Source organism: Triturus cristatus, chromosome 4_2, assembly GCF_964204655.1.
Source record: "Triturus cristatus chromosome 4_2, aTriCri1.1, whole genome shotgun sequence".
Classification (NCBI taxonomy): domain Eukaryota; kingdom Metazoa; phylum Chordata; class Amphibia; order Caudata; family Salamandridae; genus Triturus; species Triturus cristatus.
Genome location: NC_140586.1, coordinates 12,352,900 through 12,366,337, shown reverse-complemented (window position 1 = coordinate 12,366,337; position 13,438 = coordinate 12,352,900). Strand labels below are relative to the sequence as shown.

At 43.8% G+C, this 13,438-nt stretch overlaps 1 pseudogene; it reads right to left on the bottom strand.

The window, feature by feature from the left end:
- Positions 1 to 509: 509 nt before the first annotated feature.
- LOC146832813 (SLC35A4 upstream open reading frame protein pseudogene) lies at positions 510 to 849 on the bottom strand (annotated as a pseudogene).
- Between the last annotated feature and the right edge of the window lie 12,589 nt (positions 850 to 13,438).

Here is a 13,438-nt window from a genome sequence, read left to right as displayed (position 1 = left end):
GAAACTAGGCGACAGAAGTTATGTTCCCAAACAAAAACACTGCAGCAGAGACCTCGTAGCATTGAGAAGCAGAGTACAAATCTGGCTGCAGCAGACCCACATTCTTCTGCTTTGCAATTCAGAGCTACTTTAGAATTTAAGAAAAAGCATCAACAACAACTTGACCTTTGGATACTAGTTGAAATAATGTACACTTTCCGTTATGAGAGATTTCTGCTGAAATAAAGCCAACTTTTTCTTTATACATCAACTATTAAAATAATACAACTATATCTTAAGAGTCTTCAGGTCAGAAAAGGAAATGAAAAGGCTCCTTAGTTCCAGTATTGACCCTCAAACTAAGTCTCCTAATACGTAGTGTGTGAGCAGACCGGCTGAGTTGTCAAACACCTGTCCAAGTCAACAATAAAACAGCATATAATTCTCTCATTAAGAAGGTGTGCAAATATTTCACTGTGCATATTGTCTAAGGTTAGCAGCATGAGAGCTGCAATATCTGGGGTGCTTTGCTAGTCCAGCCGCCCTTTCTTCAAAGAGCTATGGTAATCACGGATAGTTTGCTCCACGTTTGGAAAAGCATAGTTCTGAGCTGCATAGATCCCGGTGCAGTCACCAATAGCAAACCCTGAGACAGATGAGCGTTGGAGCTAGGCCACCACATACCCCGCGAGGAAGCCCTTCAGAAATGGAGAACTTAGCAACGATCATTACTGGGTCAGCCAGCTTGCACGTCCTCATCCACCCAACGCTGCAATCCTTCCAACTTATCTTTCAGGAAAGCCAGATCTTTCAGCTTTGGTGTAGAACCCTTGTCATCAGCCATCTTCACCAGCAAATTGTTAGGCACATGCTGTCACTACAATTGGGCCCATTGTCATTCTATAAGTGCTAATCAGCTGCAGTCTCAGAATGACAATGGGCCAGTCCACAGTCTGCGCGAGGTCCAGGAGGGGCTGCTGCAGGCAACCTCTATCGTTTAAAAGATAAGTGCGAGAGGCCCCGAGTGAAATCTTTTAAAGTCATGGGGCCTCTCACAGGGAAACCGTACTGAAATTTCCATTTCGATTTTGCTCTGATGTCTGTAAGGCATCCGTAATTTGGGGACCTCAAATTATGGACGCCTTGTGACATCATACTAAAATAACGGACGGTCCGTGAAATTTACGGTTGGTCACCCTAACTAAACCCCGCCCTAAACTTGTAATTATAAATGGCATTAACCTCATTTGTTTAAGGAAGCCCGAGTCATGATAAAAAAAAGAAACACGATTGTGCGTTGAGAACTAATTACTGTTGTTTTCCATTGCATGATAAATAAATTGGATCCAAAAATAAGTATTTTACAGTGGCAATTGTTTTAGAGTGTGTTCTCCTTGAAAGAACCTTTATGAATCTCCGAAGGTATAAGTCTATAAACTCCGTATCAGTGGCCATCAGTCTGCTTCTGCAGGAGTGGTTCCATGCGTCCACCACTTTTTTAAAAGGAGTGCTCCAGTTGGTAAACATATGGTGCGAAAAGTGCCATCACTCAGATGTACTCTGAATGCATGAATGTTTCAAAATCACCCTTTATCAGGTAAGTTTATTTGTTGGCCTAGCTAACTGCCAACTACACCTCAGACTACGGGAGTTATGGCCTTTGGATCAGTTTGACGCACATGTAACTGCTCATCTTTGAGGCATGACAGACGCACAGCTCCACTCCTCGGCTGTCTGCACAATGGCACGTCTCGGGTGGCAAACATGCAGCTATGCATGCCACACAGTGATGGACAACGTGCAGAGGCCTCCGTCACTCCATCCACAAGAACACAATAACATGAGTACATATCACAACACCACAGACATATATGACAAGACATGACCGACATTCTTCATTAATGTGCCCTGCACAAGTACAAAATTTAACAAGCATTGGCATAGCTAATAGATCTCGCTTTTGGGACTTTATAAGTATTTCGTTTTGCAGCACAATATCCTTGGTGCAACAACATCAGCTGTTGCATGGCTAAACCTTGTACCTTATAAGTGTTTAGCCATGCAACAGTTGATGTTGTTGCACCAAGGATATTGTGCTGCATAACTAAATACTTATAAGGTCCCAAAAGCGAAACCTATTGGCAATGCCAATGCTTGTATTAAATGGATTGTCTCTCTGCCGGTTTATGTTATGTAGGCCTGTATAATGCTCTCCTGTAGCCTTAACTGATGGAATGAGCTCTGCATGTGTTGGTTAAACTGTTGCGTTTTCAAATATTTTGATATGTGTGGGATAATGGGCTGCAGATCTCTCAATTAATTTTAAGATATTTTAATTTATATACCATTTTATATTTGTTTTAGGTTGGTGTTCTGTGTTTGCTGTATTGATTTAATTAATTGTTATTTATTGTAGCTTTTTATGATATTTGTAATTGCTTATGTCAATGAATTGAATAATGTGCAATATTTCTGTAAGAATGCATTTCTTGGAAATAAAGAGTCTGATCTGATTATACATGTGTGCGTTCATGTATAGCAAACATATATTCCTGTTCTGCTGAGGCCTCCCTCTTCACTGACTATAAAGATGGTTCCATATTTTGAATGAGTCCATACAAATTGCACAGAAATGTATACTTGGCAAAAGTCTATGAAATTTGTTGCAGCTTCACAAAAGCTTGCAATCTTGGTCACGTCACTATGAAAATCATGAAATGTGGGGAAATATATGTCATCAGCAAGTCCCGTAGTGGTTGCAGGCAGCAAAGAAGACACGGGCACAGACCAGGCTACGTGCAGGTAGCAGCTTTATAGGCAGGTAACTGAGTTGCATTACGTTAGGAGTGACGAGATGCGTGTGTTTTACGGTGAACGTGAAATATAATGACAGTGCAAACTGATTAACTGTAATTTTGCAGCAGAGCATGACATGCACAATCAGGACAATGCCCCAAATCGTGTATAGATATCCGATGCTGAAATGGGAGAGGATCTGAGGACAGTGAAAGAAGTAAAGAAATGAGAGTGGCGGCACAGTGGGGGAATAAAAAGGTGAAGGAGACACGTGAACTAGCATATGTTCGCATTAAAGCCTGACGAGCATCGGAGCTAAACGCCATAAAGACGGTGAGATGCGAGTGCGATCTCAATGAAAGATAGGGCTTATGGCTTAATCACAGCGCAGTGCTGGTTAAGGGAATCCCATAGGTAAAGTGCTGTGGCTTGCATGAACAGGCTGACGTGCAATGTAACCCCACAAACCCGTCCCAACTGTATGTAGTCCAAACGGAAACCCCAACAGTAGACGGGGCAACTAGTGTGAAAACAGCAAAGCAGGGTGGAGAAAGTTAATACAACTAGACGCTAATTGTAACAAATTAAAGAATTAAATAATTAAATCAAAAACGGGCACTGTGCAACAAGTTACCGCATAGTGAAAAAGATCTAAGAGTGCTTAATGGTGTAACGTTATATACAGTGATTATATGCCAAATGCGACAAAAAGAAACACACAAAAAGCACCAGAAAATGTCTACTGTCTGAGGCGGCATTGGCTTAGTTGGAAGTGAATTGCTCCTTGAAGAATTCACATCAGATGCTTCCGATGTTAAGAATAACAAGCTAACGAGGAGGGAGGGGGGAGAAGGGAGGGGGAGAAGGGAGAGCAGACAGCAAGGGGGTGGAGGAGGCTTAATGAGCCATGACAGGAAGGCAGATGGCGGCTGCGGGCGTGCACGCTCGCGTGCACTCAAGCTTTAGGCCACCAAATGCCTCTGGTGGCACTTTTAAAAGCCACTTACTAAATGTTTCGAAGAGACAGCATGCGCGGTCTCAGGCGAGACCTAAAAATACCTTGCGAACTGCAGTCTAAAAACCTTGGTGTGGTAAAATGTTTACCAGTGTCGTCCTCACCGACACCTCCCCCACCTTAACTTTAGCTACAAAACGCATCCTTGCACCTTTGGGCAGGGTAGATTAATCAATAAAAGATTCAAGTTGCCCGCTTTCTACCGGCTTTGCACAAGGCACTGCAAAGCACCACTGGCTTGACATGGTATTTTGGGCAGTTATTTTGAAAGAAATGTTGTTGGGTTTCAGCAACCATGGATGGAGGAGGTACCAGGAGGAAACATTCTGCTGGTTTCGAAACACCAGTGAAATGGTGACATTCCATTTTCAATGTAACTGAGTCACTGTTCCGCATTGTAAAGGTACAGCAGCACCAAGAGCTGCAGAGAAAAGGGCATCTTGAGATCAGACAAGCACAGTGTTTACAAGGGGGAGGGAGGCAAATGGCTCGAAATCCTACTCTCTGTAAGTCTGTCTTTGAACGTGGAAAAGAGAAGGTCACCTTGAAGTTCTGTGCCTTATTGTAAATAACAGGATCTTTTAGTACCCTTTCCTAAAGAATGCCAATTATATAAAAATACAGCAGCCACTCATTTCAGTTCATCTCACCTTATTTTGGTTCAGTCTATTTATTACCGAAGGGCTTTCACAGCTTTACATTGCGTTTCACTGCAACCTTTTTCGGTACATCTTTTAATGTTTGGTAACTTTACAGCCAGCCAACCACTTCACCATACACTGTAGTCCCACTTCTCTTACAAGCGCTTTAATTTATAATAGTCCCAGTGCTAAATCCTCTTTATTTGTCCTCTAGGCAGTGCTGCAGCTGCGTCTGTTCTCAGTGGCAATTCCACATTCTTAATCTTCTAGTCACTGCTGCTAGCTGCTCCTCTGGTCCAGTTAGTAATTCCTCATCCTAAGTCCTCTAGACAATGCTGCTTCTCTATTCCTGTTGGTAATTCATAATTCTAAGTCCTCTAAACAGTGCTGCATCTCTGGTCTCGTTAGTAATTTCTACATTTTAAGCCCTGCAGCTGTTTCTTTGTTCCCAGTGGTGATTCCTAATTCTAAGTCCTCTAGGCAGTGCTGCAGCTGCTTCTATGTTCCAAGTGCTAATTCCTCTTTCTTAGACCTCTAGGCAGTGCTGCAGCTGCTTCTCTGGTCCCAGTGGCAATTCCTCATTCTTATCCTCTAGCCAGTGGTGCTAGTTGCTTCTCTGCTCCCAGTGGTTATTCCTCATTCTTAGCCCTCTAGGCAGTGCTGCAGCTGCTTCCCTGCTTCCAGTGGTAATTCCTCGTTCTTAGTCCTCTAGGCATTGCTGCAGCTGCTTCCCGGCTCCCAGTGGTAATTCCTCGTTCTTAGTCCTCTAGGCAGTGCTGCAGCTGCTTCTCTGTTCCTAGTGATACCAAAGGGGATGATGGACGGAGCGTTTGAGAAAATCAAACACTCACCCCCAGTCAACTGATCTGGGTTTAATCCATCATCATTCTTTAGCTCACTCCACCACCCCAGTTCAGACATGGCCATATGCAAATCAGTCTGACCCTGTGCCTCATGGGAACAGTCCAGCTCGAACTGCCAGGCCATGCCTTCCCTGGACCGGAAACAAGCATCCTGGGACCGGTTTCGGGTTCATAACCCTCATCAGCCAGGCTATCTTGAATCCAGTGGCAAAGTGAGCAAAGGACCCACGTCTGGGCATACCCTGCCAACTTAGGACAAACAAAGCGATACCAGAGGGTATGATGGACGGAGCGTTTGAGCAAATCAAACACTCACCCCCAGTCAACTGATCTGGGTTTAATCCATCATCATTCTTTAGCTCACTCCACCACCCCAGTTCAGACATGGCCATATGCAAATCAGAACGGCCAAGCCATGTCTTCCCTGGACCGGAAACAAGCATCCTGGGACCGGTTCCCAGTGGCAATTCCTCTTTCTAAGTCCTCTACGCTGTGCTGCAGCTGCTTCTCTGCTCCCACTTGTAATTCCTCAGTTTTAGTCCTCTAGGCAGTGCTGCAGCTGCTTCTCTGGTCCCAGATGTAATTTCTCATTGTCAGTCCTCTACACAGTGCTACAGCTGCTTCTTTGGTCCGATTGGAAATTCCTCCATTCTAAGTCCTCCAGACAGTGCTGCTAACTGCTTCTCTGGTCCCGTCGGTAAGTCCTCATTCTTAGTCTTATAGTCAGTGCTGCTAGCTGTTTCTTTGGTCCCAGTGGTAATAACTCATTCCACAAATGGAAAGGCATGCCCAGTTAGAATCTTTCACTTTATAATTGCATTAATGGGTTCAGTACCTCTCCACAGGGACACCAAGTAACAGCCTTGGGTACTGCACCATTTCCTTGCTTTGTGGATTTTCTTTTATTCCTTATGCTATTGCTGGGATATTTTTGGGGAAGATTTTTTTAACAAACGTAATCATTTACAATGCCAGTAGCTAAAAGTTTCACTAATGCGAGACCTATTGAAATGACAATGCTTGTTAACTTTGTCTTTATGGTTGCTTTGAGATCAGTGTCTTATAAATTGAATTCCCTTTATAAAATAGAAGGATTATTTTTCCTCATTCCTGTAGCTTAGAGACTGTTGATTGTTAGACTGTATCGCCATTCCACTTCTATTGTTTTATTTTAAACTTCCTAATGTCAGATGGTATAGTGTAGCATGTTACTTAAGCTCACTCAAAAGCCTTGCAAGGCATTGTCAAACTTAGCATCATCAGCTAATGAGAGAATAGGTACTCTTAGCTCTTCTGTCTTTGGGACTTCTGGCTCCCTTTATTCAGTATATATAGCATACCCTGAATGTATGTACAGGATAAACTGTCAGTGCTCCAGGACAAACCCTGAAACACCTCTTTTTACCTTAATACATTGCATCAATTCCCTCCAGTTCCCACCCCTCAAATGGGCATTGCTCCCTCAATGAGGAGCAAAGTCTAGGGCTTTTCCGTTGCCTCATTCAATTACTTATTGCGTTTCTTTTCTTTTCTGTATGCAGAGTAAACCACAAGTTGTTTCTATTGATTGTATCAAATGCAACCTGCTTATCAATGAAGACCAGGCACATTTTGTCCCCCTTCACATCGAATGCCCTTAAAAACCAGAAAGGTATGTGGAAAGCGGTGGTCATCTTATTAGATCTCTCTGCTGCATTTGACACTGTCTCATCCAGGATCCTTGCACAAAAGTTATAGTATGTGGGAATTTCAGCCTGTGCCATGGAATGGCTTTGCTCCTACTTTGCTGATAGACAGCAGGAGGACTTTCTTTCATCCTTTTCCTCTTAGTTTATAGCCCTAAACTGTGCTGTTCCTCAGGGATCAGCATTAAGTCCAACCCCTTTCAATATTTATCTGACCCCTTTTGCCTCAATTGCTCAAAGTTGGTGTATGAACATCATCTCATATGCTGATGATGCACAACTTTTCATTAGCTCCATGCAACTGTGGTTGGGGATTTTCAGGGATGTCTTATATCCGTTGCTCAATGGATGCGTAACAGCTGTTTACAACTTAACTCTGATAAATCTGGGATTTTGATGTTTGGCACCTCCTGCCCACTTGATGCGAGGAAACTTTGGCCATCTGTGTTAGGGCCTGCATGAACCCACTTCTTCTACAGTGGTCAGGAACTTGGTTTTTTTTTATGGATACAGCTCTATCCTTCAAACCCCAGGTTCAGGCCACTTCTGCTACTTGTCTTGGGTTGCTAAAAACATTAAGGAAGGTCCTAAAATATCTTCCCATAGACACATGTAAAGGTATTGTACATGCGCTGATAATCTCTAGGTTGGATTATGATAACGTACTCTATCTGAGTGTCCCCCAGAATCTGCTGGCTTGGCTTTCAGCTTGGACACATGCTGCAGCCAGGCTCATTCTGAATATCCCTAAATGACACTCTATCAGACAATGGATGAAATAACTGTACTGGTTACTGATCAAATCCAGGAACAAATTTAAGACTCTCATGATCACATTGAGTCCACTCTACCAGAAGGGCCCCTGCTACATCCAACAGAAGCTCACAAAACATCTTCCTGCAAGGGCTCTCCTCTCTTCTAATCATAGCTTATTATGTATCTCTAAATATTGCAGACCCAGATCTGGGGGCATGTCCTCCTCCTTTTTGGTCCCATTTTCTGGAATGACCTCCCGCCCTTCCTTCGGGCCATCTGTAGCAAAAGTTTTTTTAAGGCACAGCTGAAGATAGTTCTGTTGGTGAGCTGTAATTTGTGTCCTATTTGACTTATGCAAATGCCTGGACGCTTCTTATGAAGCAGCAGTTGCACATTATAAATATATGTTTCATTGGTTATGTCTCTTTTTGCATAATCACCCCCAGTGCTTTGGATTGATGCTGTTGATTTTTTGACTGCATTGAGGTTCGCTGACCATGCCTCAGTGCCGGAACTTTGACAGTCAAAATGTATGTTTGATTGACTTATACCGAATTGGCATAAGTTAACTATCTTACTTATAAGCCCCTAGTATTTGGTACCTGCGGTACCTAGAGCCTGCAAGTTAGTGTCCCTCATGACCTGCAGCACTTATTGTGCCACCATGAATGTGACAAAGTAAAAGCATGTGTCCCAGCCTGCCACTACAGACAAAGTCCAGACTTCACTTTATGTAGATATATATACATATATATATATATATATGTGTATATATATATTCACAGAAAAAACCATAAGTTTCAGGCACGTTATAGTTAGGAATTAGCATTTAAAAAACCTCAGAAATTCACTGAAAAAACCATAGGTTTCAGGGGTGTTATAGTTAGCTGGACTTTTCACTTGTACAAAACCATTGAAATTCCCCCGTTCTAGTTAGTTCAGCTAACTATAACTCGCGCGCCCGCAATGCACTGCTGATGACGTCACATATTACATCACTCATGACATGGTCAGTGACATCACTCATGACATCACTGATGACATCTCAAATGACATCACTGATGACATCATCCAGTGAATGTGTGTTTTTCTGAAAATTAAATATGTTTTATATATGTATATCTCGGTCGATGGAAGAATAAATGGGTATATAAGTGTCTAAATGGATGATTTTTTTCTGAAAAATTGATTGTGTAACTGACTAAGTGTATCATAGTGAATACATGGCTTAGTGAGTAATGTTTAAATATGTAAATATCTGTATCAGTCTCTCACTTTGTGTATAAGTGGCTGCATGGGTTGGTGAGTAGCTACATGGGTGTCTATATAGGTTATTAGTTGTTTTTTTGAGTATCAGTCTGAGTGTCTGCATGGTTCGGTGGGGGGTATTACGTAGTGCATAGGTGCATGAATGAGTGACTCACTGTTTGTATGTGTTGATGACAGCATGTGTGCAGGACTGTATGGGTGGATGAGTGTGTGTATGGGTGTGTTGGTGAGTGAATGACTGTCTCAATAGTGTCTTTATGAGTAACTTCATATGTTTTAAACTAGTATATGTGACTGTTGGTGTATATAAGTGAGTATATGTGAGAGTGAGAGATTGAAAGAGTTCCTGTATGAATAAGTATGTGTTTCTATAAGTGATTGTTCAAAAGACTAAGTATGTGTAAGTTTCCGTAGAAGTAAGTGTGGTGGTGTGTGTATAACTGTATATGCAAGTAAATGTATGTTTGATTCTTTATTAGCATGAGTGACTATGTGTGTGAGTAACTCTATGGATGAGTGACATTGTGTAACAGGATGTATAGGTGTATGAGTACATATGATGAGTGAGTACATGTATGAGTGACTGTATAGGACTGTTGGTGAATGAGTGTATGTGTATGTGGATCTTAGAATTACTGAAGAGGTTGTTGTAACTGGTATTGGTATGTCCATTGTTTTGAAAATTTTAGTCTCTATTTTTGAATGTGTGTATCAAAGGTTATATTAGGGTGAGTGGAGGTCTGCCACTCTATCACAAGGATGATGTCATCAGTGATGTCATTTGAGATGTCATCAGTGATGTCATGAGTGACGTCACTGACCATGTCATGAGTGATGTAATATGTGACGTCATCAGCAGTGCATTGCGGGCGCGCGAGTTATAGTTAGCTGAACTAACTATAACGGGGGAATTTCAATGGTTTTGTACAAGTGAAAAGTCCAGCTAACTATAACACCCCTGAAACCTATGGTTTTTTCAGTGAATTTCTGAGGTTTTTTAAATGCTAATTCCTAACTATAACGTGCCTGAAACTTATGGTTTTTTCTGTGAATTTCAAAGGTTTTTTAAATGCTAATTTATAACTATGCCTACAGAGATAGGACATGTGAAGAAAGAAGAAAAAATGCGCAGAAAGAAAAAAAAGAAGTGCAGAAAGAAGCATCAGAAGTCCTCAAAGACGAAGAAAAGTGCAGGAAGAAGGATAACGTGCAGAAAGAACAAAAAGAAGAGCAGAAAGAAGCCTTGTTGCAAAATCATCCTGTACCCTCAACTTTTTCAGACGGATGCTGGTGGTAACTGAGTCTGACTAACCAGTCCTAGAGCCAGTGCAATGTTAAAAGACACTTAGAATACAGTGAAAACACCTACATACACTAGGGAACATTATGCGTTGGGGTCCCCCTGTGATTAGCATGACCTCCTCTGTAAGCCCCTAGTATATAATAGGGCAGGGGGATTAAAACTATCTCTTAAAACAGGCCACAGGGCGCTTTTGCACACGTTAACTCAGGCCCCGTCCCCTCCCTTCACCACTGTGTAAACACGCCCTGTGTCCGTTTTTAGTTGGGAGATTAAGTTCATTTGAATCCTGAGGGTCCCTAGGGTCCAACTAGCCCACTAGGTACCTCCAGTAAGTGCCACAGAGCTGCATTGCAGAGAGGTGTAAAAAGTGGCACGGCCTGGACCACCTCTCTGCAATGCAGCTCAGTGGCGCTTACTGGAAGCACTTGGTGGGCTAGTTAGCCCCCAGGGGCCCTCAGTATTGAAGGGAAATGATATCCCCAATTTAAAACGTGCCATAGTGCGTGTTTGCACATGTCACCTCAGGCCCTGTCCCCTCCCTTCACCACTGTGTAAACGCGCCCTGTGGCTGTTCTAAGTTGAGAGATTAAGTCCCCTTGAATCCTAAGGGTCCCTAGGATCAAACTAGACCACTAGGTACCTCCAGTAAGCACCAGGGAGCTGCGTTGCAGAGAGGTGTAAAAAGGGGCTTGGCCTCAGAACACCTGTCTGCAGGCAGCTCCCTGGCGCATACTGGAGATGCCTGTTGGGCTAGTTGGCCCTCAGGGACCCTCAGTATTGAAGAGGAATTAATGTCCCAACTTACAACTCGCCAGGGGGCGCGTTTGCAGAGTGCTGCAAGGAGGGGGCGTGGCCTCCGGCACGATGCCAGTCTTTTATTTATTTTAATTTTTTAAGAAGGGGGGCTGTGTGGTTCCCCTTCTTGTTCTAATTTATTGGCCCTGATGACCCCATCCCCCAGGGCCTGTCTCCTAATTATATTTTTTTGACCCCAATCCCCAGGGACGGCCACAGTTTTTAATTATTTTCAAAAAATATATATTTATAGACACACCTAGGACATGCTGGACAAACCGTACGTACCTATCACCATGACGATTTGCATGATATTCATTAAAAGGCGACTATGCATACAATGAATCCACGTGGAATGTATTTACACCACTAGTGAAGCTCTGACATGTCTGATGCCCTACCGTGCCTAATCCCGGTAGACACCCTTGTCGTTTATTTATACAAACATGGGTAGCTATTGACGGGCACATTTAATACACATGCACGCCAAGCCATTCAAAGAGGATTCGACAAAAATTCAACCAAAACTATGCAAGAAACCCCCCTCACGGTTAATAAAACACACATCCACTGCCGGATGTGTAATACTTTTTATTTTACTCTCTGGAAAGGGGACAAACATCACTTGAGAGTCACAGCGCGCTCCTGGCAGAGCCCAATGCTGTGTTACACCCACCATTGCCTGCTGAGTGCCACACACCTCTGTGTTGTATTCCACTAGCTAGTGCATATGCTATGACACTTTCTAGCCCATGTGCACTGTAACATCACCCCGTGAATATGTCATGCCACACTTGTCTTCGCACCGGTTATATTGCCGCATCTAACGTGCCTTCCTCGATGTGTATGTTATAACGCACAGCGCTATGCCATACATATTATAATCTGGGATCCATATCTTTGTCACAGTGCATATGCAACGTTACACTCCCCAGCACATATTTTATATTACAATTTTAGAGACTAGTTAGGTTACACAACACTGCCCTGTGCATATTACACTCCAAGGCGCATATTGCATAGCAAGCGCTAGTGCCTGTGCTATCTCACGCTCTCCAATGAATCTGTCATTGCGCACAATGTATTGCATATTATATTTCACGCCCGGTTCATCTTATATCACACTTTTTGGTGCATAGTTTATACCATACACTATATCTAGTTTTCATTTTCAATCGTGCTCTCAGGACTATGTTCTATATAACACTGTGTTCATCTACCCTTTTCACGGGCATTACATTTTGGGATAGGGGGTGGAGGGTCAGGGGGTGTTTCTGCCAAGTGAGCCCGGAGTCACAGTCACAAACGTCCTCTTCTTCATGAATAAAAGTGAGATTATGCTGCATACTTGTTCATATTTTAGTTCGCACAGACACACGTTTTAAAAACAATAAAGTTCCTAATACCCGCCTTCTCTGAACAGTTAGCTGGCTGCCCCATCCCCCTCCTCCCTATCCTCTGTTGTGTGAATCCATGGACTAGCCTCATCCCTCCTGCCATGCATGGTCTGATGTGCTGCCACTGCCCTCAATATAGTACGATGTACCAGTCCACTCCTCCTGCCCTCCATTGCCCAATTCTATGCCCCATCATTGACCTCCTGCTTAAACTCTGTGCTTAGCTTGCTGCCCCTATTCTCCTTCCCCCTGCCCTCCGATGTCTTTGTGCATGCCCCTGCTCCATCCTTTTTGCCCACCATGTTCCATGGACCTGCCACTCCTATCTACTCTGAGTGTTCTGTTGAGCTGCCACTCCCCTCCCACCTGCCCAGCATTGTCAGATGACTGTAACCTGTCCCTGCCACCTCCACCCTGCCTGTCCACATGCCATGCCCCTATCCTCTTCCTCCTGTCCTACATGGTCCATTGTACTGCCACACCCTTCTGCCCTCCCTGGTCTGTTGTGCTGCAACTGCTCCTCCTGCCTGCCCCGTGCGGTCTGTTGTGAGGCCCCTTCCCCTGAACTTTCTTGTCTGTGCACAGGTCCTGACCTTCCCTTCTATCCTCCATCGTCCTTTTTGCATGCCCCTGCACCCTCTTTCTTGCTAATCATAGCCATTGTGCTAACACTAACCCTCCCACTTGCCATGCATGGTCTTCTGTGCTGCCATGGCCCCTCCCACCTTCCCTGTGTGCTCAGTTAGCTGCCCCTGACCCCCTCCCACCTTCCCTCCATGGTCTGTGTGTATGCCATCACAGTCTCACTGTTGCTCTTCATGGTGTGTCTTGCTTCTAGTGCCCATCCTGCCTGACCTCCATGGCTATCTTGCTGCTCCTGCCCTGCCCCCAGCCCTCTGTTTACATGTACAGACCCCTACTCCCTCCCTCCTGGCTTGT